The 23010-nt window shown below is 42.0% G+C and overlaps 1 long non-coding RNA gene across 1 annotated transcript; it reads right to left on the bottom strand.

Annotated features, from left to right (window-relative positions):
- Positions 1 to 77: 77 nt before the first annotated feature.
- On the bottom strand, positions 78 to 7248 carry LOC133890448 (uncharacterized). The gene is made up of 5 exons (XR_009904039.1): positions 6343 to 7248; positions 3528 to 4889; positions 2246 to 2686; positions 1156 to 1207; positions 78 to 1041 (listed from the first exon to the last, which is right to left on the bottom strand). It is a non-coding gene; the product is annotated as an uncharacterized LOC133890448 (long non-coding RNA).
- Positions 7249 to 23010: the final 15762 nt, after the last annotated feature.

Here is a 23010-nt window from a genome sequence, read left to right as displayed (position 1 = left end):
AACAACAATCTTATGTTGTCAGCATATAAAGTTTTTTTTTTTTTTTTTGCTATTGATGGTCAAAGCTAAAAAATTTGACTTAGAATATATATTCAAGATCGGAGGTAGTACAGTACATATACTGTGAGTATTGCGGGTGGTGCAATTACATGAAGCAAATCCATGCAGGTTACAATCGAAACATGATTCCATTCTTCAGTTCAGACCTACAGAGCAGGGCCAGGCTGCAGCGCATGCACAGGATCCTGCTCGCTCGCGCCTCTCCGTGATTGGCCGGTCGGCTCGGCTCTTCTCATCTTCAGGCTTCCTTCTCCCTTCGAATCGATTCGTATGACAGAGCAACCAACTGGATTTTGTGAAATAAGATCGTGCTTTGACAACATAACAGTTTCAATCATCTCAAGATAAAAGAAGAAAAAAATCTCAAACGGTTAGAATCTGGAAGCTATAGATAAGGATCACATGAAAATGACGCGCTTTCGAGGAACCAAACAGGCACACTAACCAGCTGAGCAACCTAAACAAAGTAGCCATACATACCATTGGAGGTGGTGCAGATGTGGACACCGACCATGTTCCACTGCACAGGCCTGTTCAACACCAGGAACTGCAGCAAAATCTTCACAACAATAGTAAGCAAGGCTGCAGGAATTTCGTTCATTTAAGCAAGGCTAAAGGAGTCCCTGAACAAACTCTATCAATTCGCATGCATGTCTGGAATGGCCATACTTTTCCCTGTGTTGGAGGGGGGCTCAAATCACAACACCTTGAGAGGTAATTTTGGAGAGAGAAACAACATATTGTCACATACCACGAAATTCCATGAATATGAAAAACAGAACCCAAGAACGCATTCGAATACTTTGGTGTTATATAAAAATCTCAGCTTCAGACAGTTATGCAAATGAAATTCTTGTCCAAGAATTTCTGATGATAGGCCTATGCAACATAAGTTGCACGATTGTCGTACCTGGTATTTTCCACTTCCCCGCTTGAGAGAAGAATATGCCTGTGCCACCCAGATATTGATCCGTACAGAATCTGTTTGCGACAATGAAAACAGTCATGCATGAATAAGGATCACAACTGAAAACACCGAAGAAGGATAGTAGCATCACACTCTCCTAAAATGGTGAAGCCTAATGACAAACATACCTTTGCAAAAGCTGAAATATGGTGTAGACCGATCATCCCATGTGTCTCAGCTCTGCAGAATATGGAATTACTGTTCTTAAGAAACAATTTAGCACAACTTTAGTCTACAGAATGTGTCTAATCTTGCAAAAAAGAAGAGACAAAATTCATTTAGAAAAGAAATGTCAGCTAACCAAGTATACTGTAAGTCCAAACAAAGCAAACACAAAGCCAAGCAGCAGAAATTTCTGCCTGAAGGTATAATAAATTAAAGTGATATCAGTTCAAATACTTGTATTCAGAAGAATGGTTCCCAGATTTATTTTATCTTCCTAATATAAGGTAACGAGAATATATTGCATCCAGCTCTAAACAATTCAACTATGCTTCTTTTCTTTTCTTTTCTCCCTCTCTAGAGGGAGAAAGAAAAAAAACGAATTATGCCTCCCCCTATTATTTCTAGAAGGAGAAAGAAAAAAAAACGAATTATGCCTCCCCCTATTATTTGTGCTCCGCCTTCTCCCATACTTTATTGTCAGAAAGCTGTACCTAAAGAACCAAACACAATCCAGATATATATTCAGGGTACCCCACCATGTCTGCCACCTTCCCATCTGTTCAAAGTGCATCTTCTAGTAAAGCTCAAGACAGTAGCACAGTAGTAGTAAGAGAGCTAAAGTGGTTCGGTGCCCAAGTAGAGAGACAACAGAATGAAACAAGCAACCCAAAAACTTTTCTTCAACGAATGGCCATCCATGAAGATATCGCTCCCTATCATTTGGTGATTGGTTTGCATCCCCAGGCCAAAAACACTTTTTGCCAAGACAATAACACATAAATTGCCATCATAAATATCAAAACATAGCATGAATAAGATATAATACTAAAAGCAGTCATTGGCTAGTTTGCATAGCACATCGCTATTGCCATTGGTTATAGCAGGAGTGGCAGCACCTTTTTACAGTAATTGTCTTATGAGAAAATGATAAGGATGAGCAGCATTGTTGTAACTTTTATGCTACAACAGGTAAAAATGCTGTAAATTTAAGAGAACTATGCTTATATCAAAGTCCAACTGAGTCAGAGAAGGCATGCTTAACAAGTAACTAACCTAGGCGCATTTGCAGACGTCAATGATGAATATTAGCTGAGCAAGGTTAGACCGTACACAGGACTCCTGGGAAGTTGAATGCCACTTGGTGGAATTGGTCCATCATGAAGCCTGGGACTGAGCAATGGAAGGACATGAGGGGGCAAAGCTGTGTGTCATCAGATTCTGCAGGCATCATCCTGCTTTCTCTTATCCTTTGCTTGGTGTGGCTGAGGAACAGTGCTTTTATGTGCCTTGCTTTGCATCTTCTTTTGCTTTCCTCTTGTGTGGCTTCAGGTGAATCCTTTTCCTCCTCATGCTTTATCTTCCTCGTAGTGCTTTGGCCTTCAGTTGGACTTGGGGCAGAGAGCAACGGCCCATCCTCCATATTCGCCATCCTTCGCACTTCAGTCTGATTCTTCATGACTTTTTCTCAGCTTGCTTCACATGGCACTAGAGATCCTGAGGGCAATATTTTCTCATTTCGTTTTAGAAATTTTCCTTCTTTTTCCAAATAAAAGAAGTCCCAATTTAATATTTTTTTGGAAAAGAAAATGTTAGAGGAACTGAGCCTAGCTCAGCTGGTGGGAGGTGTGGTTGTACACCCCCACCATGCAGATTTGAGTCCTCTTCAACTTGAATTTGGGTGCCTATTTATTCTTATATACAATACCACATAGTTCCTCCTAGGTTGATCGAGATTTTTTTTTAAGAAAATGTCAGGGAAAGATAAGTTCTGCAATGTAACAAGAGGGCAAGAAAACTTGGTTGTTGTGCTCTACATTTTATGGCCAAGGCAATGCTCAGTTCGCTTCGCAATTTCAAACCAAACTATGTTCAAGAAAATTCAGCCAGAGTCCAGAGATCTAGCTATGTTTGCTAAAACCAGGAGAATAAATAACTCTTTCAACAACAAAACCACCAAAAATGCAACTTATATTTCCACAGCTAACCAGAATACACCAGCCAGTACACGGTACACCCAAGGAGATTTCTGTTGCAGAAGACATGCGGAGATGGTTTTATACAGTCAAATTATCTACCAACTGATGTGAAAAACATTTCACGCTATTATACAGATTAAACTGACCGGGAAAGGAGGAAAAAGCATGTACAGGCAATTTACAGAGATGATGCCCACTGTTAATTTTGTGATTTTTGAAATTTCTTGCTCAATGAGTAAGATATTTGAAACTTGTTTCTCATTTGCTCAATAATGCTATACAGTTCTTCTCAAGAACCTCAGACACACACACTTGGCAATACTGGCATAAATGCATTGATTGCGTAGAAATATTCTCACCTTTGTAATCAAGGATCCATGTTCCTATTTGATGAGCCGATAGGTCTCTTTCTGTTCCTATTCTTCAATCTTTAGCAGGTTCATCTACAGAATCAAATTGACTTTCACTGTTAATGAAGAACAGCAGGAAAAACATAACCAAACTAGATGTACATAGATAGCAATTTTTTTAGGTAGGAAGAACTTAACGGTGAGCTTTCTCACTACTAGGAACACAATACCCCAAATGCGATGCGCCTTTGTCAGATTATTTCCTAAGGGCCTCAATGGCATTCTCATAGTCAGGAAGCAAGGAGGTATTTCTATAGGTAATTTGGTGACAGGATGAGCTGGAGATAGTTAGAACATGCATATGAATTTCAACTATGTCAAATGGGCTTTAATTTTCAATATCTAGCAAAACTTGTGGGTCACAAGTATTTCTAAGACTAATCAAAACCGGATAACATAAGTCATATATGTTGTGAGAGAATGTGACTTGATTATTTTGACTAGTAAGAAGCTATCCCAAGTCTACAAAGAACTGCCCATGCACCACAGGAGTAATATTTGAAAAGGCCGCTTTCTACCAAGAAAGGACAAGAAAAAACAGGTGTGATATAACTGGCACGCAGTGTTGTCCCTTGTTCTACTCCTGTAGGTGCAAATCAGGCCATTGCTCCTATGACAGTGAATTGCATCTCTAGTATGTTTTATTAAAAAGACAAGAAACATTATGTCTCCAGTTAATGTGAATTACTTCAGAGCAACAGCAACAACAACAACAACAAAGCTTTTGTCCCAAGCAAGTTAGGGGTAGGTTAGAGATGAAACCCACAAGATCTAACTAAAAAGATGATGAGAAAACAATAATGATAAATTACTTCAGAGCAACATACTGCAAAAAGAGTCATGATCCTATGGCACACTGAATAGCATAACATCATACGCTGTATTATGAGAATACGAGTCTTAATTACGGTAGATAATATGCAGATAGTGTCATCAGATAAACCCAAGGATGCAAATTAACAGACAAACAGGTAGATTAATTGCATTACTAGGGGCGCAAGTGGTTCAGCCCAAAACCCACTCTGCTCAATTGGGGGTTCATTTTTCAATTAATTGCAAGCTTATTTTGTGTATGTAGCTGTAAAGCAAAAGAACTGGAGACATAGCTCAGTACTAGAAATAAGCCAGAAACTCATCAATAAGAAGTAAGCAAGATATAGTAGAATCCCAAGAAACACAGCTTTCTGTATTGACCACCAGTCCAAGTGGGTTTTCGCTATCACAATATATGCTTTCCCAAGTATTCCCGGGCACCAACTGCATCCTTATCTTGGAGGGAATGATATCTTCACTGTGCCATCTGCCATGTACCTGAGAAACAATACAGACAAAGTGACAATGAAATTTACATAGTGAATAAATGGCGCAACACAGGAAGGGACTCAACACTCTTATTATCTTTGTTGCCTGGGAGGTTTGGAAGCAACGAAATGACTGTGTTTTCAATGGGATGGTTCCAAGCGTTAGTTCGGTGCTAAGGTCGGTTGCGGATGAGGCTTCTCTATGGTGTGCCGCTGGGGCTTCTGGGCTTCAATCTTTGTTAGCTAGATAGCCTTGTTTTCTTCTTCGTTTCTTGGGCTTATCTGTTGAGTGGGTGTGTGTTTGTGTGTGTGCGGGTGTTTTTCCTTTGTTTGTTTGTTGTGGACCTGTTAAGTGTTGTTTGTGTTTCTTTCTTCTTAATGATATGACATGCAGCTCTCCTGCACGTTTGAGAAAACAAAAATGGCGCAACACACATCTATTACAACGCCATTCAATTTTCACAGATGCTAAATTGTAAGATGCAACTACAAAGTGAGACCAGTCACTTTTGATTCGCGTGTTTTCACAACATAGTTCAGTTAAAACCACAAGACTATCCCTTTAGATACACAATGTCGCCCTAAACTTGAAAGGTAAAATTTAGAAGAGGCGGCCAATGGCTACAAGGCAAATCTCAGCACTGAATAAAAAAGGAACAAACAAAGATAAAAGTAATTTGCAAAAAGCTTCATTTGTATCTTATTCTTGACCTCTTCAAGTTCAAGGATGAAGAGTGACTAGTGACCAAAAATAGTCTGTCACTCACCTTTTGATGAAGAAAATGCATACTGTCTAGTTGGGTGCAAAATTGTATACTAATGTGCAAAATAGTACAGTTCCCACATCTTATCCAATTTCAGAGCTCTCAATCCTAAAAGGGCCATGACAATGTGACGGCAACTAGATAGATCACCTGAAAAGGCACTTTGCATCTGACAGCTGATTCACCGATTTCCGATAATATTCAGTCATGACTTGCATGCATGACATCATTTCCACTCAATCCATCACCCTTTTGCCAGATATAGCTATGCGAGGGATTAAGACTCCAGGTCTCAAAGCATCCCTCCTACTGAACTCTTGATCAAGGGTTCAGGAAAGAAGCTACACAAGCTCGGAGCCAGAAAATTCAGTGAGGTAAATAGCATGTAAGCTTCATGGAAGTGATTGTAAGGAAAGCTAGAAAATATGGGGTCGAAAGGTAAAACACAAAGTTTTATAAGCAAAATCGCTACTTTTAAGTGCAATTTGTATTTATGAGCTTATTTACATATTTAAATTTTTTGTTGAATCTACTGATTCATCCATGGCTCTGCCCCTACACTACGCCCACAAAACTTGTTTGCGGTAATTGTATCCATTGAGAAGGTCTTCAGCCTTTTTCATCATTTACGCACAAATCTTTCTCCGGATACTCTTTAGGACATTAACATGTCTGTGCTGTTAGTTGGATAACTAGTACCTCGAAAAATAATGTACTCGGAGCTTGGACGGGAGCACCACCAGCGATACAGCTTTGGCATGCGAATGCATGGATCGATGCCTCCAGTCACTTGTTGCTTGGAGCTTAAATTAAATGACCCTCAATCACCCTGTTAGAGCATGATCATTTTCTCCCTCCAATAGCTGCAGTAGCCCCTCAGTGGGCGGCAAACCACATTGCAGATTGAAAATGATTAGTGAGTAGCAGTAGCCCCTCTGGAGTGTTGTAGCGCACAATAAGATCAAGCAGCCAGCCAGCCAGAGTTAAATAATGGTTGTGACTTGTGAAGTCAGTTTTGGTCTATCCTAAATAAGAGCAAATTGCAGGGCTAGCTAATCATATATAGTAGCGCAGAAAGAGATTGATGGATGGAAATTGAGATGCACTGTAGAAATTAAGTGGGCATGAGTTTGGATGAATGAAAAATCAAGGGTCCGTAAAAGGTTTAATTAGGTGACAAGGTCGATCGGATCGTTTGGAGTAGAAATAAATTACACAATCTAAAATTGGGGCAGCGCATGCCGCATACATGCATTCATGCCTAGCACAACATTAGCAAGTACTAGTAGTTGCAACTAGTTGGGTTGGTATATCTAGTGCTGCTACTCCACAATGGAAATGGAAATGGAATGGAGAAGCTAAGGGGATGCCATGCGTGACATCGTGAGGCACGTACTACGTAATCAGTGCAACCAGAGAGAGCCGAGTACTGACCGACCCGACGTACGGCCTCCATGGGCATGGCGGAGAGAGAGGAGAGGACCAGCGAGAGCAAGAGGGAGCAGAATCCATGGATCATCGCGGCGGCGGAGGAGGAGGCGCGCGGGGGCCAGATTTGGGGAGGAATTCGGTGGGGATTGGATTGGGGAAACGTCTCTTTGCTGGGCTGGGCTGCCTGCTTTGGACGGGGCTCCCTAGCTCCGGGCTTAGCCCAACTCGATGTAACTCACCTCTCCCCGTCTTGCGGCCTCTTCCCTCAGACGCTGCCACCGTCCCGACATCTCACTCAGACCCGTGGCGAGATATATAAAATCGTGCGATCAGTTGGCAAGAAATAAATCTCGGCCATCTAAGAAGGCGATCAAAAACATCGTCCAACCAAAGAGCGAGAAGAGTCCATCTGATCTGTGTTGATAGTAAAAAATGGTACGACTTAGGATTTTATTTAAACGTCGGATAGTTCGGTATTGAGAATTTGTAATCATCGGACTATCCGGTGAGTTAAGTTAATTATTGCCAAAAACATATTCTATGAAAAAAAAATAGTCTGGTGAGACATGAAGTGAACGCCGGACTATCCTGTTAGTAGAATGAGGATTTTGTGCACAAAATATGCTCTCTGGAAGAATTAGTCTGGTGAGGTATGTAGTGAACGCCAGACTATCCGGTGAGAGTATGAACGATTTCTTGATAGAGAATTGCTCTTTGGAAAATCAATCTGGTGCATGTTCCGATGTATACACCGGTATATTCGATGAGTTCAAAGGTGGTTTGTGCAAAAAGTTTTTCTTACTGGAAGAAATCGTCCGGTGAAAGCATCCAGTGGATGCCAGACTATCCGATGTGAACAAAGTATGATTTCGTGAAGAGAATTTGCTCTCTGCAAGAATTAGTCTGATGTATCATATGGTGCAGCACCAAACCATTCGGTGAGTCTAAACAGTTCCTTGTAGAGGATTTGCTCTCTGCAAATATTAGTCTGTCGCTACCTCCGGTGAGTGCAATTCAAACGCCGGACCATCCGGTGTATATTAGCAAAATATTTGGAATTCAATCGAGTTGAACGCATCGAATAGTCCAGCGATCAAAAGTTTGTTCTCACCGGACCATCCGGTGTTTAGTCCAAGTCCGACTCGAGTTTGATTCGTAGATTTTTTTGGATTCTTTTCGCGTTTTCGGCCGAACAGAGCGTGTTTAAGGTTAGAATAGAGTCCTACTTTGATGGCCATGGCCCTATATTTATAGGGCTACCCCTGGCGTAGCGTACAAGTTATCGCTACTAACAAAGATCTAGGACCGGCTAAATTGCATGGCGTGGGTCCAGGTAAAACTACTTTTTACCTTACTCAGGAGATAATATCTACCACGCCAAATACAGGGGCTGAACCAACCCCAAGGTCGGTGCAGGGTCGGTCACCAAATGCGGCCCGGCGCCGCACTGTCCCGTGTGTCAGGCGTCCTCCACTTGTGTCATCATGTCAGGATGGTGTCCACTAGCCTTGGTACAGAATGCTGGTCACATCCTTGCAGGGGATGAATAACCGACGTTCCCCCTCTGACAGATCTTTCTTGAGGCCTGATGACTCACCCCGTAGCCTTCGAGAAGCCTGCCTAAGCTCCGGAGGCTGGGGCTACATGAGGCATGGCTCCTGGATGATGAAGCTTCCCGAAGCCCGAAGGTCCGAAAGCGGCCATCGGGGGCTTAGATCCATAGGCATAGGCTAGCTGAGCCAAAGGGCCGTCGAGGGTCCTTAATAATGACCCCCAACAGTAGCCCCTAGCGAGGGTGGCCAGCTGAGTGATCGGGCCTGTGGTTCTTTTAGAGCAGGGCCTACGACGGTCCCTGGCTTCACTGCTAATGGCTTATGGCCCATAGTATTGCTTGGATTGCCTTGGAAGATTCAGTCCGCTTGATTGAACTGACCGCTCGGTGACGCTGGTGACAAGGGGCATTAAATGTGTCATGTGAAAAAGGCATGATTACACCTTGTCAGGCAGACATGGGACGCATGGTGTCTTGTTTGTTGGGGGGTTGTGGGGGCTGGTTTTGCTCCCTCATGACCGTAACCTGATAGGCAAAGGGATAGGGCGTGCGCTCGTTTCCTTAGGGAAAGTAATCTCTCCCTTATCTTTATAAGGAGAGGGATTATTCCGAGTGGCGATCTCGCTTTGCACCTCATTCTTATATGCCTTTGCCTCCAACCGTTCTTGTTTTTGTGCGTGCGCCCATCGATCGCTGTTCTTCCCTCTTTCTTGCCGTCCAGCGCCTTTCGCCACCTTCCTGCGATCCCCATGGCTGGCTCAAGTGCCCCGGGTGGAGCCGGAACTAAACATAATTATATCTAAACATAATTATTGAATTAACTAACTTGACTTGATTTATTAAAAGACAAAATCTAAATCTAGGTTAAAGCATTACGACATGAATTAAATACCGAGTGAGAAAATAAACGAACTTCAAAATTTACAAGATTTGGCCAGAAGATAGATTACGATTTTAGAGAAATATCAGCGAAAGAATCACCAAAATCGGAGTTCAAACGGAGGAGTTACGGATGAAGGAAGATTTGCCGGAAAAGAATTCCTGGAAATTAAAAAGGAGCACTATTCTACAGACTTGGTTCACAGAATTTATGGACCGGAGAGGACTGTGAGGAGGGTTCACTCTGGACCGGAGCGGCTCTGTGTTGTGCACTTAGCCCGCGGCTTTTGTGGACCGGGGCCGGCTCGGTGTGTAGTCCACCGAAGACCATGGCCGGTGGATTGGCCGGAGCAGCCCATGGGCCCACTCGTCGGTGTGAGAGGAGGGCTAAAGGGATAAGGCTGGACGGGCCTTGCCCGTGCACGTGAGGCTCGGAGAGAGAGAGAGAGAGAGAGAGAGAGAGAGAGAGAGAGAGAGAGAGAGAGAGAGAGAGAGAGAGAGAGAGCGAAGGAGAGGGAGGAACCGAAGGAGAGGAGAGGCGTCGGTGGAAGGGAGGCCGGCCGGGGTAGAGGGATGGCCGGGCGACGCACGAGCGCATGACCAGAGGGGAGGTGGCGCCGGGAGATGGAGCTCACCGGCGGAGAGAGGAGATGGCTCGGCGGTGGGGTTTTCTCGGCCGAGCAGATGGCAGCGTAGAGGAGGCCGGAGAGGGAGCTCGGCAGCGGGAGAGATGGCCGGAGTGGAGGGAGGTGGAGGAGATCTCACCAATGGGGGAAGGGCTCTCGGTGGCGGCTCGGGTCAGCAGGTTGCGCGGGATGCAGGGCGCAATGACGACAACGGGGACAGCGTGGCGCGGCCGAGGGAGAAAGAGTGGAGGACGGCGGTGCGAGCGGGCCAGTGGCACGGCGCGGGGCGACTTGGCACGCGCGGGAGGCGCGGGTCGGCGCGGTGTGCAGGCAAGCACCGGCACGCACAAGATGGCACAGCAGCGCGCTCGCCTATGGCACGGGCAAGACAGTGGTAACAATGGAGCAGAGGAGGGCGGGTTAGCAATGCTCACCGTGAACGGACAATGAGGGCCCGCGCGATGGCGCGGGGAAGAGCCGGGTCGGCACAGCAGGAGGCGGCACAACGCAAGCGGGCGGTGGCACGGCACGGTGGAGCGTGACCGGGTGTTGGCGCATGTGCGACGGTCCGGTGTCGACTGGGTGGCTAGCGGCGCGAGGAGAGCTACGGTCCTAGGACGGCAGCTCGCAGATTGACAGCACGGTGGAGCGCGTACCAGCGCGGCGCAACAGGAGGGAGGCCAGCTCAGGACGACGCACGGAGACGCAAAATAGCGGGAGCACATGCGAGCCTACGCGAGCTCGTGGTTGTTGGCTGCTTGTGTTATTGCAGGGGCGCGAAGAGGAACCAATGGCGACGCGGTGCTGCTGCTGTGCTTGTATGCATGTGTGTGTTTGAGCTGCTGCATGTGTGTATGTATGCTTGTTTGTATGTATGGAGGCGTGGTTGCTTGCCTGTGAAGGAAGACAGGGGGAAGATGAGAAATTGCTTTTTGCCATTCGGATGAAAGATCAGAGGGAGGTGATGCCCAGTATTGGTGTTGGTCGGCTGGTTTGGTCGGTGCAGAGAGATGACCAGAGAGAGAGATGAGAGAGAGGAGCAGAGATAGAGATGAGAGAGATCTTCTGAGAGGTGTGAGAGAGAACATTTGAAGGACAATTCAAATGTATCCAATTGAAATTGTGAAATGGATGTGTGATAATTCAAATATATGTATTTGAATTGTATGTAATTGAAGTTGTAATGGATTTGTAATGACTCAATTGGAATAAAATGAATTGAATTGTGTAATTCAAAATGAGTTTGGATTGGAAAAAGGATTCATGATAATTCAAATGAATGACTTGAATTCGAATTGGGATGATCGATGATTCAATTGAACAAATTGACTGGAGTCGGATTGGCATAATTCAAATGAGTTTGAATTAGAAATTGAAATGACTTTAGAATGAGAATTTGAATTAAGAGATTCAAACTTGAATTTAGAAATTGAATCTAATTGAATGGAACTTGCGAAACGACTAAACTGGAAAGTATTAGAATATAACTCGAACGATTCGAATACGAAATCGATGATGATTTGGAATGAGTCAGAATTTGCGATATTTGGGATTGAATCCAAATAGGAGTATTTGAATTTGGATCTGAATTTGGATTTGGCATTAATCCAATTAAGAGTATTTGGATTTGAGATTGATTCAACAAGAATATTTGAAGTCGATTGAATGCTGGTGAATTGAAACAAGATTGAGATTCGAATTGGAGAGAGACTCAATTCGAGTAGAACAAAATTAAATGGGGATAATTTAGTGGAATAATTGAATTATAGATTTGAGTTGGATTGGAAGATGGATTTTTCACGGATTGATTTGGATTGATTTGGAAAAGGAAGTTACCGAAGTAACTTAAACGGATTCGAATTTGAGAGACATTCCAATTCGAATCGCCACACAAAGAATCATAAAAACAATTAAACCAAAGTGCATATGATGAATTAATTGCAACGATTTATTTGGAAATTAATTTAGTGCTCTTAGGAATACTTAGCCAAAATAATATATTTGAATACACACATACATGTATATACATATTCAAATATATATTTCCTTGATTTTATACTGGTTTAATAATTAGAAAAAGTTTTAATTTGGAGCGAATTTTGCTATTTTCTAAAATGCTAAAACTCAGGGTGTTACAAATCTACTCCACTTAAAGTGAATCTCGACCCCGAGATTCAAGAGGTTTTTTTTTCAAGAAGGGATCAGAGAAATACTATCTTCTATCAGATGTTCTTCTTGATCAACTGTTACTTTAACCTTTATGTTGAAAACTTCGTGATGTTTGTTGAATGTAACTGTTATCCCTTTTGGCTAAACGATCTGTCATATCCAAAATATATTCCAATATAATGCTAACCTAGGTTATCTTCCGTTTCTAAACCACTCTGTCATTAGTAAACTTATCTTGTCATGTCGTACAATTTCTTATGGGTTTCCACTGAATATTGTCATGACTCCAAGAGATTCTAATATTTCCAAGTCACATGGGGCTACCCCACTTAAAAAGGTTTTGACTATGGATGTCTCATAGAGTATGCGACACTATAGTCATTTGTCCATTCATGGATTATCACTTTGTCCTCTGTTGAGATTTGGTTGTAGTTCTCACTAAACTGATGATGCTCTAAAACATAGTTTAACCCTTTGAAATTTCTCAGTCCAAGACTGTTAATTGACTTCTTCGTTCCTTTATGATACAACACAGGTAAATTCCTTTATGGTTATCCGATAGGGTCTTCTGGCTATCGGTTATTCATCCAGGAGTATTCGCGATTACGGTTATTTCATACTATAAGTACTTTCTTTCGGGAGAAACTTTGCAAACTTCTGTGAGTTAGGGTTTCTGGTCATTGAAGTTAAGATTTTTCTTCAATCTTTCCTGGGGTTATCATGGTAAGCTTCCGATTTCCTAGGCTACTTTGCCTCGTTGATAGTCAACACTTAATTCCGAGATTATAGCTTGTCGTTCTTTCCAAGGTCGTAGGGTTTGCTAAAAACACTACCCCACTAAAAAGAGATTCCAGCATAAGGGTTTCCAAAAGATATCTGATACTTATTCTGAATACACGAATCTCAAAAGACTTGCTATCAGAGTTTCCATGACAAAAGATACTCTTCGAAGGGTGAAAAAAAGAACAATTCCAAGGTAAAACCAATCAACGACTCAATTTGAACTAGCTAGGGTATCCGTTGGGATTGGTATCCATTGATTCATGGCTTTCCGGTTATGGGTATCCTTTCCAAGGGTCTACATGATCTTCCATAGTTGTTCCGGTTGTTGATGATGATCTTCGATGATGTAGATTAGCATAATCGTCAGTTACTTCTGGGGGCAATTCCTGACAAAGTGTCCTGGTTCCTGGCAATATAGCAAAGCTTTTGTGTGCTTTTCGTGTTGTACCGGGTCGCTGTTAGACAACTTGCTATAAAATGGTCGGGTTGCATACACTTATAGAAGATCCTGTTGGGGTCTGGTGTCTTCTAAGTTCCTTTCTATCGCAGGTTTTCACTATCTTGGTTGAAGAAAACTGGATTTGCTTGGTTAGAGGTGGATCATGGAGCTTCATTCTGCATAGAATGTTGGTCTTCTAGCTTCCATCTCTTGTAACTAGCCCTCTGACGTTGATTGAGGTTAGATTGCCTCTTCTTGGTGTTTCTGGGGTCTTGGTCAACATTCTCTCTACCAAGAGCTTGACTGATGTTACTGAGTCCTTGAGCAATAGTTTGCATCAATTGGGTTTGGTTAGCCCTTATTGTGAGAAAGTCTCCAGCACTAGGTGCCAGTCTCATGTGTTGTTCATCCTTGTTGTCCTGATTTTCTTATTCCTTACTCAGTTCCTGTCCATCAGGGACTTCCTGTATCTCTGGATTGCTTTCAGTGCCTCGAGTGTCTTCTTCAGTTGGTTTGACATTGTCCCATTTCTGTTTGTTGTTGTCTTGCACGGACTTTGTGGATGGGCTGCCTATAGCTTTCCGTCTTGCGGCTTGGGTTTTAAGCTCCAGGTACTGATCATCTTCGCTTGATTTCTTTAATAACATATTCGGTAGCTTCTTGTTCTTTGAGGATAGAGTAGAAAGCATAATATAAGTTAAGATTCAATTTTGGTAGATATGTAACAAGAGCACACAACCAAGAAAACACGTAACAAACAACCAACAAGAACCAGCACTACAATGTGAACACTCACAATTAATTTTCCATCACTATGAAACGATAGAGAATAGAGGTTAGGCTTCATGCTTCACACAACTCCTTGTGTAAGCCTCAATCTTGTCAGTGTTCTCCACGTTAAGTTTTGAGAAGCGATGGGTAAAGAGAAATAAACAAGTTTTGCAACAGAATACCAAGGTAAGGTAAGAGCAATAAGATGTAGATAGGGTAAAGAAGAGTTTTTCTTTTCTTTGAATAGTTTATAGTAAAACTAAGTATAAGTAACGTCCATACTAAGGCCATAACCTACAGCCAAGTACGGCTCTGATACCAAGCTGTCAGGATCTCGAACTCGAGTTCCCCTGTGCCTCCTGTATCAGTCCCTAGATTAAGTAGCTGATACGCATAGAATTCAACAGAATGATATCAAATACATACTTCGAATAAAACAAAGTAAAATAAATACCTGAAAAACGAAAAGATGATCTGGTGGACAAGAATCCATAGCAGACCAGCCAAGCAGAAGAGCCTACAGCACAATAGAGCGAGACGACGATGCAACCCAATGCCACATGCAACACGGGTGCGGACGCGACCTTAGACTTCTTCTCTTTAACTTTATCTGGGTTGAGTGATCTCCATCTCAACAATCTGAAGGCAACAAGACTGAGTACGGAAGATACTCAATAAGTCCTATACTACTTCAAGGGGTTGATAGATGCATAATAGATATTTCAAGGATAAGGCTTTACGGCATAATTTTGAAAGTAAAGCAGATTTTATGCAAGTATCCAGTTATATTCTCCACTGTTAACCTTTTAAAATAAATATAACAAAGCTTTTGAAAACAGTTTTAAAAGTAACAATTGAATGCATCTTCTGTTGGTACTGAGTATCACCTCAAGTCCCCAACGTATTAGAAGGTGACCTGGTAACAAAACTGTTGAAACAGTTTTAAAACCAAAGCCAGGGTAACAAGTTATATTTGGGGTTTTCGGTCCTGGGAGGGGCTACACCTCACTCCGTAGTCCCTTTTATCACATCTGGTGTACCTCTAGTACCACACAGCTTCTGGCAGAGTGAGCCAGGAACCTCATCATATGGACATCTAGTCCACACACTCACTCATCAAGACGCACACACCTGGAGTCTATTCAAGCGTGACCATACCTTCGCATGTCCATGACCGTGGACACAGCTATTCGAATAGATTGACACTATGTAGAGGTTGTACAACTTTACCCATGTGATATGCTGAGCCTCCAACTGTCTCAAGCGGAGGAACAAATCATACCCTCCAAACACCTTTCCTGCCAGGCTTTTCTCCGAGACACCCCAACTACCAGAGACCATGTTCAGAATACCAGATTGGCTATGCCGTCTCTCAAAATATTCAACAGAGGGCCAGATGGACACTTGGCTTCTTGCTGCTCCCCAGCCTCCTAGTATGATGCTCAACTCAGTCCGGTGAAAGAAAAGTCAAGTTCTGTCCATACAAGATGCATGTTTGCACAGGGGTGGCTAAGCATGACGGCGGAAGACTCGATCCTTAAGCGGCCAATGCAGATATTTTCTGGCAATGAACACCACAGAGGTTACTCAAGCCCCCAAGAGCATCCTCATCCAGAGTACTACTCCACCTGCCCCCGTCAAACAGTTTTCACCCATTTTTACACATCACCCTCCACATCCCATACGACATCAAGGATTTCACAACCATCACGGAATTCACAACCATCCAGGATTCATGGTATATGAGTTATCATTGATAACAGTAAATCTTATCTCCAAGGAGAGATATTTTAAAAGCGATGTCTCCGAGGAGACGTATTCAATCCTAAGCATGCTAGATATCATGGCGTCGCCCGACGTTAATATAGATAACGACAGGTAATCCTAGGGTGATATGTATTCTGGATGATAATATTCAAGACATGGCATGTGTTTAATAGGATTAACTATTGCAAGTAGTTTGTAAAGGTGTAATACATAGCACATGCGATAATAAGTCCAGTTTTGGTTGATCATGTATATTATTTGAAAACATAGGTTAAATATGATCAAGGAAATAGGACTTGCCTGCATTAAGGTCAATTCAAGATTGGTCATGTTGCTTGAGTCATCTGGGGTTCTTCATCATCAGACCTCACCTTCAGTTCCTTCTTTGCGCCCTAGATTAGAACCTTGACTTCGAGCCTACGCAGATTAATGACGAAAAGCACACATCAACTAAGCAAATGAACACCAAAATAAAACCAAATGAAACACCAAAGTGGGGAAGGGCGACCGAGGAAAAACGACGAAAGCTAACCCTAACGGGAAGACGATCGACAACTCTTAGCTAAGCGAAACTGATACACAGAGAAAAATGGGGTAATCTAGTGAAGCTAGGTTAAGCTCATAACCTAGTTGTTTTATTAATCTAAGAGAAAGTCTAAACAAGCATGATCAACTGGGTGAGCGTTTATTAGTTTAACTGCCGAAAGACGACAATTAGGGTTTCTACGTTTAAGTGAGTGCACGTGTACCGATATAAACGTATGTGTAATACTTACGTTTATATGTATGTGAGCATGTATACATATATACGTAAGCATAACTTTAGGCAATTATATGTGCTTAAGTGTTGGATTAAACATTCTAATCTATATTACTAAATATGGTTATTTAGTAATTAAACTTAATTACTTAGTGTTGTTTAATTTCTATACTAATTTAGCTATGTTAAAAGCATGCATATAATTAATTAATTAGGTTAATCTATTCTTTGGATCTAATTAATTAATTATCAAAAGGTTATTCAATTAATTAATTATTAATGTTTAAATTATTCTATCATATTCTAATGATTAGTATTTATTTATTTAACAGCTACACTATTTAACTTATTACATTAAGTATACTAAGATAAATCCTATAGCTTAAAGAATGAAATAACGATATACTCCTGAACATTTAATTCAAAGATTAATCCTTTTAGTTATTCTAATTCTAAAACTATTCTTTAATAATAAAAGGAATAAACCTACACTTATGCTAGATTAATAATGTTTTTAACTCATGATTATATCTAAACATAATTATTGAATTAACTATCGCGAAATGCAGGGCACGGCGATGGCGGTAGGGATGGCGCGGCGCGGCACGGCACTACCGAGGGAGAAAGAGTGGAGGTCGGAGGTGCAAGCAGGCCAGTGGGAGGCGCGGGTCGGCACATTGTGCAGGTAAGTGGCATCGTGCGCGAGACGGTGGCTCTCAGGACGATGTGTGCGGGTGCACACACGGCGCCGGTTTGCACGGCGCTTGGCAGCAGCGCGCATGGTGATGGCGCGGGCGAGACGGTGGCAACAAAGGAGCGGAGGAGGGTGGGGTAGTGATGCTCACCGTGAACGGACGGTGAGGACGCGTGCGACAACGCAGGGAAGAGCCTAGTCAGCGCAGCAGAAGGCAGCACGACGCACGCGGGTGGCAGCACAACACGGTGGAGCGCGACCGAGCGTTGGCGCGTGTGGGACGGTGCGGCCTCGACCAGGTTACTGGCGGCGCGAGGAGAGCTACGGTCCTAGGACGGCAGCTCGCAGATTGACAGCACGGTGGAGCGCGTACCAGTGCGGCGCAGCAAGAGGGATGCCAGCTCGGGACGGCGCACGAAGACGCAGAACGGCGGGAGCACACATGAGCCTGTGCGGGCTCGTGGCTGTTGGCTGCTTGTGTGATTGCAAGGGCGCGAAGAGGAACCAACGGCAATGTGGTGCTGCTGCTGTGTTTGTATGCAAGTGTGTGTTTGAGTTGCTGCATGTGTGTATGTATGCTTGTGTGTATGTATGGAGGCATGGTTGCTTGCTTGTGAAGGAAGAGAGGGGGAAGATGAGAAATTGCTTTTTGCCATTCGGGTGAAAGATCAGAGGGAGGTGATGCCCAGTATGGGTGTTGGTCGGCTGGCTTGGTCGGTGCAGAGAGATGACCAGAGAGAGATGAGAGAGAGGAGCAGAGATAGAGATAGAGGAGAGAGATCTTCTGAGAGGTGTGAGAGAGAACATTTGAAGGACAATTCAAATTTATGCAATTGAAATTGTGAAATGGATGTGTGATAATTCAAATATATGTATTTGAATTGTATGTAATTGAAGTTGTAATGGATTTGTAATGATTCAATTGGAATAAATGAATTAAATTGTGTAATTCAAAATGAGTTTGGATTGGAAAAAGGATTCATGATAATTCAAATGAATGACTTGAATTCGAATTGGGATGATCGATGATTCAATTGAACAAATTGACTGGAGTCAGATTGGCGTAATTCAAATGAGTTTGAATTAGAAATTGAAATGACTTTAGAATGAGAATTCGAATTAAGAGATTCGAACTTGAATTTAGAAATTGAATTGAATTGAATGGAATTTATGAAACGACTAAACTGGAAAGTATTAGAATATAACTCGAACGATTCGAATACGAGTAGAACAAAATTAAATGGGGATAATTCAATGGAATAATTGAATTATATATTTGAATTGGATTGGAAGATGGATTTTTCACGGATTGATTTGGGAAAGGAAGTTACCGAAGTAACTTAAACGGATTCGAATTTGAGAGACATTCCAATTTGAATCGTCACACAAGGAATCATAAAAACAATTAAACCAAAATGCATATGATGAATTCATTGCAACGATTTATTTAGAAATTAATTTAGTGCTCTTTGGAATACTTAGCCAAAATAATATATTTGAATACACACATACAAGTATATACATATTCAAATATATATTTCCTTCATTTTATACTGGTTTAATAATTAGAAATTTTTTTAATTTGGAGCGAATTTTGCTATTTTCTAAAATGCTAAAACTCAGGGTGTTACACATGAAGTGAACGCCGGACTATCCGGTGAGTAGAATGGGGATTTCGTGTAGAAAACGTGCCCTCTGGAAGAATTAGTCGGGTGAGGTATGTAGTGAACGCCGGACTATCCGGTGAGAGTATGGAAGAATAATTGAGGTAATTTTTTTATTGTGTTTTAAGATATATGTCTATCGATCTATTTGTATTTAGTTTGAATTAGGGAGTAGAAAAATAATTTGGCATTTGTAAATGTTTATTTTTAGATAGAAGCCTTTGTATTACATTATTTTAGTATTAGGTTAAGAAAATAAAATATGTGTGCGTGCAAAAATTAGATATCGGTACTCTAGTTAAGATGATGTATGTAAGATTATATTATAGGATTGTATTATTATGCGTTACACTAAAGTATGCTATTCATTGAATTATTTGTAACTTAGAACTAGTGGTTTGCAACAGAAAATAATAAAACAAATTGAGGATCCAAAAAGCAATGCATCACCGAAGTATTTACGTTAAAATTTTAATATCAAATGGTACTAATTATTAAGTTGTTGCGAATTAATTATATTAAATTTGTTGGTGCTAGTAATATGTTTATTTAATAATGATATCCGTGATGTAGATTTAGGATAGTAATATGGATTAAATTTTAGACAACGAAGACTATAGTACTTTTCATTGTAGGACAAGAAACGCTAGGTCAGCATGGCCATTGTGTTAGTCAATTTTAAGGTAGTCGTAATGTATGAATGTAATTTATTTTTATTTATAATTGATATATTTTTTAGGTGACAGTTATGTCAAACTCTATAAATCTTAGAGTATTCTACAGAAATGGTCAAATCCGTAACAATCCAACAGCTATTGATTTGAGCAATTTTCCATTTAACATCCTGAGCACTCAAATCCTAAGGGTACAAGGATGAAGGAGATGAAAATGTGGTTCACCCAATACTTTTAGCTTGGCCCTCAGATTTATTCTGTTACGGTGCAATGTATGTAGACTCGTACGTTAAATCCAGTTTATTGGTAGTTAAAGCCGGTGTATAAGATGGACAAGTGGTTGAAATGGTTGGAGTGGTGCAGGCGGTGTCGGGCTGAGTTCAATATCCTAATGCAACCATGTTCAAGAGAAGCGAATGATAGTAGCAGTGCAGAAACTCCAGTGGAAGAAGATGATACACGCGGGCATGCAGTGTTGACGGAGGAAGTTGAACAAATGCAGATGACTGAGGCAGAGATTGGTGTGCATAGGCGGGCGGCAGAGGTTGAGGAGGGTCAGGCTGATACAGGGGAGGAAATTGAAGAAATCTTTGTGGAGCTCGAGAACGTGGACCGTAACGTAATTCATGAGGAAGAAGCTTTATTGGAATCTGTAAATGTAGATGAAGATGATGGTGAGGATGAGGATGATGAAGACGATGACTGCTCTAATACGGTCATCCCACATGAATTGAACTTGCCTGACAAAGTGAGCATGCAAGTTATGGAGAACCATGACTCCCCTTGGGAATATGGTTCAAGTATGGTTCACCTAAATCAAGTGTTCCCCAATCGGCCTGAAATGAAGGATGTAGTGGCACGGTGGGCAGTAAAATCACACAGAGATGTATTTGTTGCTATCTCAAGCCCAGAAAAGTACAGTGTCAAGTGCAAAACTCCTGGATGCAGCTTTTATGTTCATGCATACAAGCCGAAACATTCGACCCACTTGGTAGCCTCAAGAGTGGTTCAGCACAATTGTATGCTGGAAAATATTGGTCAAAAGCACCACAACCTTATTGCTGCACTAGTTGCAAATGAATTGTTCATTGAGATTATTCAGAAGCGGGACATGGAATGCTCGTTCATCCAACGATCAATATTATGACAGTTCAAATATGAGATTACTTATCAAAAGTCTTGGTGTGTAAACCAAAAAGCCTTGGAAAAGCGGTGGGGTACATATGAGAATTCTTATTGCAACCTAGCCTGCGTGCTTGAAATTCTGAAAGTCAGGAACCCTGGCACATATACTGCTTTCAAGGAGACTGAACTTGACGAAAACCAGCCTAGAATTTTCCGGTGTGCTTTTTTTTCTTTAGGTTAGTGTATTCAGTCCTTCCAGCATTGTCATCCTTTACTTTGCGTGGATGGTACATTCTTGACTGAGAAGTAAAGGGCCAGATTCTCACTGCAATTGATGTTGATGCAAATATCCAGATACTTCCTTTGGCATTTGCGTTTGTGGAGGGTGAGAGCAGGTTGAGCTGGCTCTGGTTTTTTAGGCATCTTAAGGTTGGGGTTGCCCGTGATCGACCTAACGTTTGCATAGTACATGATCGGCATGCTGGGATCTTATCTGCTATAAAGACACTACAAGAAAATTCAAGTAAGTCGTTCCCTTGGCATGACTTGCAGAATAGGTGGTGCATGCGTCACATGGGAGCAAATTTCCACAAGCAATTTAAGAGCAAAGCACTTATGGCTATGTTCAAGAGGTTGTGCAGCCAGAACCAAAGTCGCAAGTTTGATGCTTTGTAGAAGGAGTTGGATAAGGAAACAAGGACGCACGTGCAAGAGAGAAATAAAGAGCTGGCTACTGGTGATGACACTGTACCGGAGGTGCTGTCGCCTCTTGGAGAAGGCATTAATCCTCCTAATATGAGAAGAAGGTCGGCAAGAAACATCAAATATTTCTCGCACTGGATTGAGGCAGAGCCAAAGGAGAAGTGGTCCTTACTCTATGACACCGGAGGTGCTAGGTTCATGTACTGGGCCACGTCTTTATCGAATATGTGTAGTATGAGCTAGTATATTTGAAACTTGATACCTATTCGTTTTGATGTTATTTAGTAGGTATGGCGTCATGACTACCAATATAGAAGAGGTTTACAATTGGGTCATCAGAGGGCTGCGTGGACTCACTATTGTTGCAATCGTTGAGGAAATGTTGTACGGTATTATTGGTTACTACCAGAAGAGGCATGTTGCTTCTGTGAGTCACTGTACAACAATGCGTACGACTTATGCCCAACGGATGATGGAGTACCCCAAAAAGAAGAACACGAAGGCAGTACAACATATGGTTCGTAGCATGGGCGTCAATGAGCACCACTTCGAGATAACCCTGAGATCAAAAGGAGGAGTGGAGAATGATACCGGAATTGTCACTTATGAGGTGAACGTAGGGCAAGTTTTCAATGGATGGTGCGAATGCTCCTGCAATAAACCGAAGCTTTTACATGTCCTATGTTCTCATTTGATGGCTGCATTATCACAAGTGGGTGTGGGAAGCTCAGTATATGTGTCACCATTTTACTTGAAGGAAAATGTGATGCTGACCTTTACTGTAGAGTTTTGTGGATTCAGTGTGCATGGTGACTTCACAATTTACGATAGAGATATGCCGATATGTCTGCCCCCTACGATGTTGCTTAGACATCCCCATGGAAAAAGTGGTCGACCGCAGACTAGGTGTATTTGTAATGATATGGATGAAGTTGAAGTTGGTGGTCCTGTTAGGAGGTGCAGTGAGTGTGATGAGTATGGTCCCAAGGCAAAGGAATACCCACACTCTAACCGCAGCGATGCTAGAGCAGGACCTTCCACCGGTAGTAGACGTGGGAGAGTTGCACGTGGAGGACAAGTAGTACACGGGACTAGGGCAGACCTTGCCGGATATGCTATTTACGAACAATGTGTTTCTTTATTTATTTGGGTAACTGTTATGTTCTTGATATAAAAACTAAGTGGTATTATTTGTGTAACTAAGTGTTTTTATTTATGTATTATTTATGTTCTCTCTATCATATAAAGTAGTTTGTGTATGGTTTATGTTGTTGATGTATTAATTATGTGATCATCAATTTACAATAATTATGTGTTTTATGTTGGTATGT

The sequence above is a fragment of the Phragmites australis genome, chromosome 14, assembly GCF_958298935.1.
Source record: "Phragmites australis chromosome 14, lpPhrAust1.1, whole genome shotgun sequence".
NCBI classification, from domain to species: domain Eukaryota; kingdom Viridiplantae; phylum Streptophyta; class Magnoliopsida; order Poales; family Poaceae; genus Phragmites; species Phragmites australis.
The sequence above is the reverse complement of the archived record's forward strand: the minus strand, read 5'-3'. Positions and strand labels throughout refer to the sequence as shown.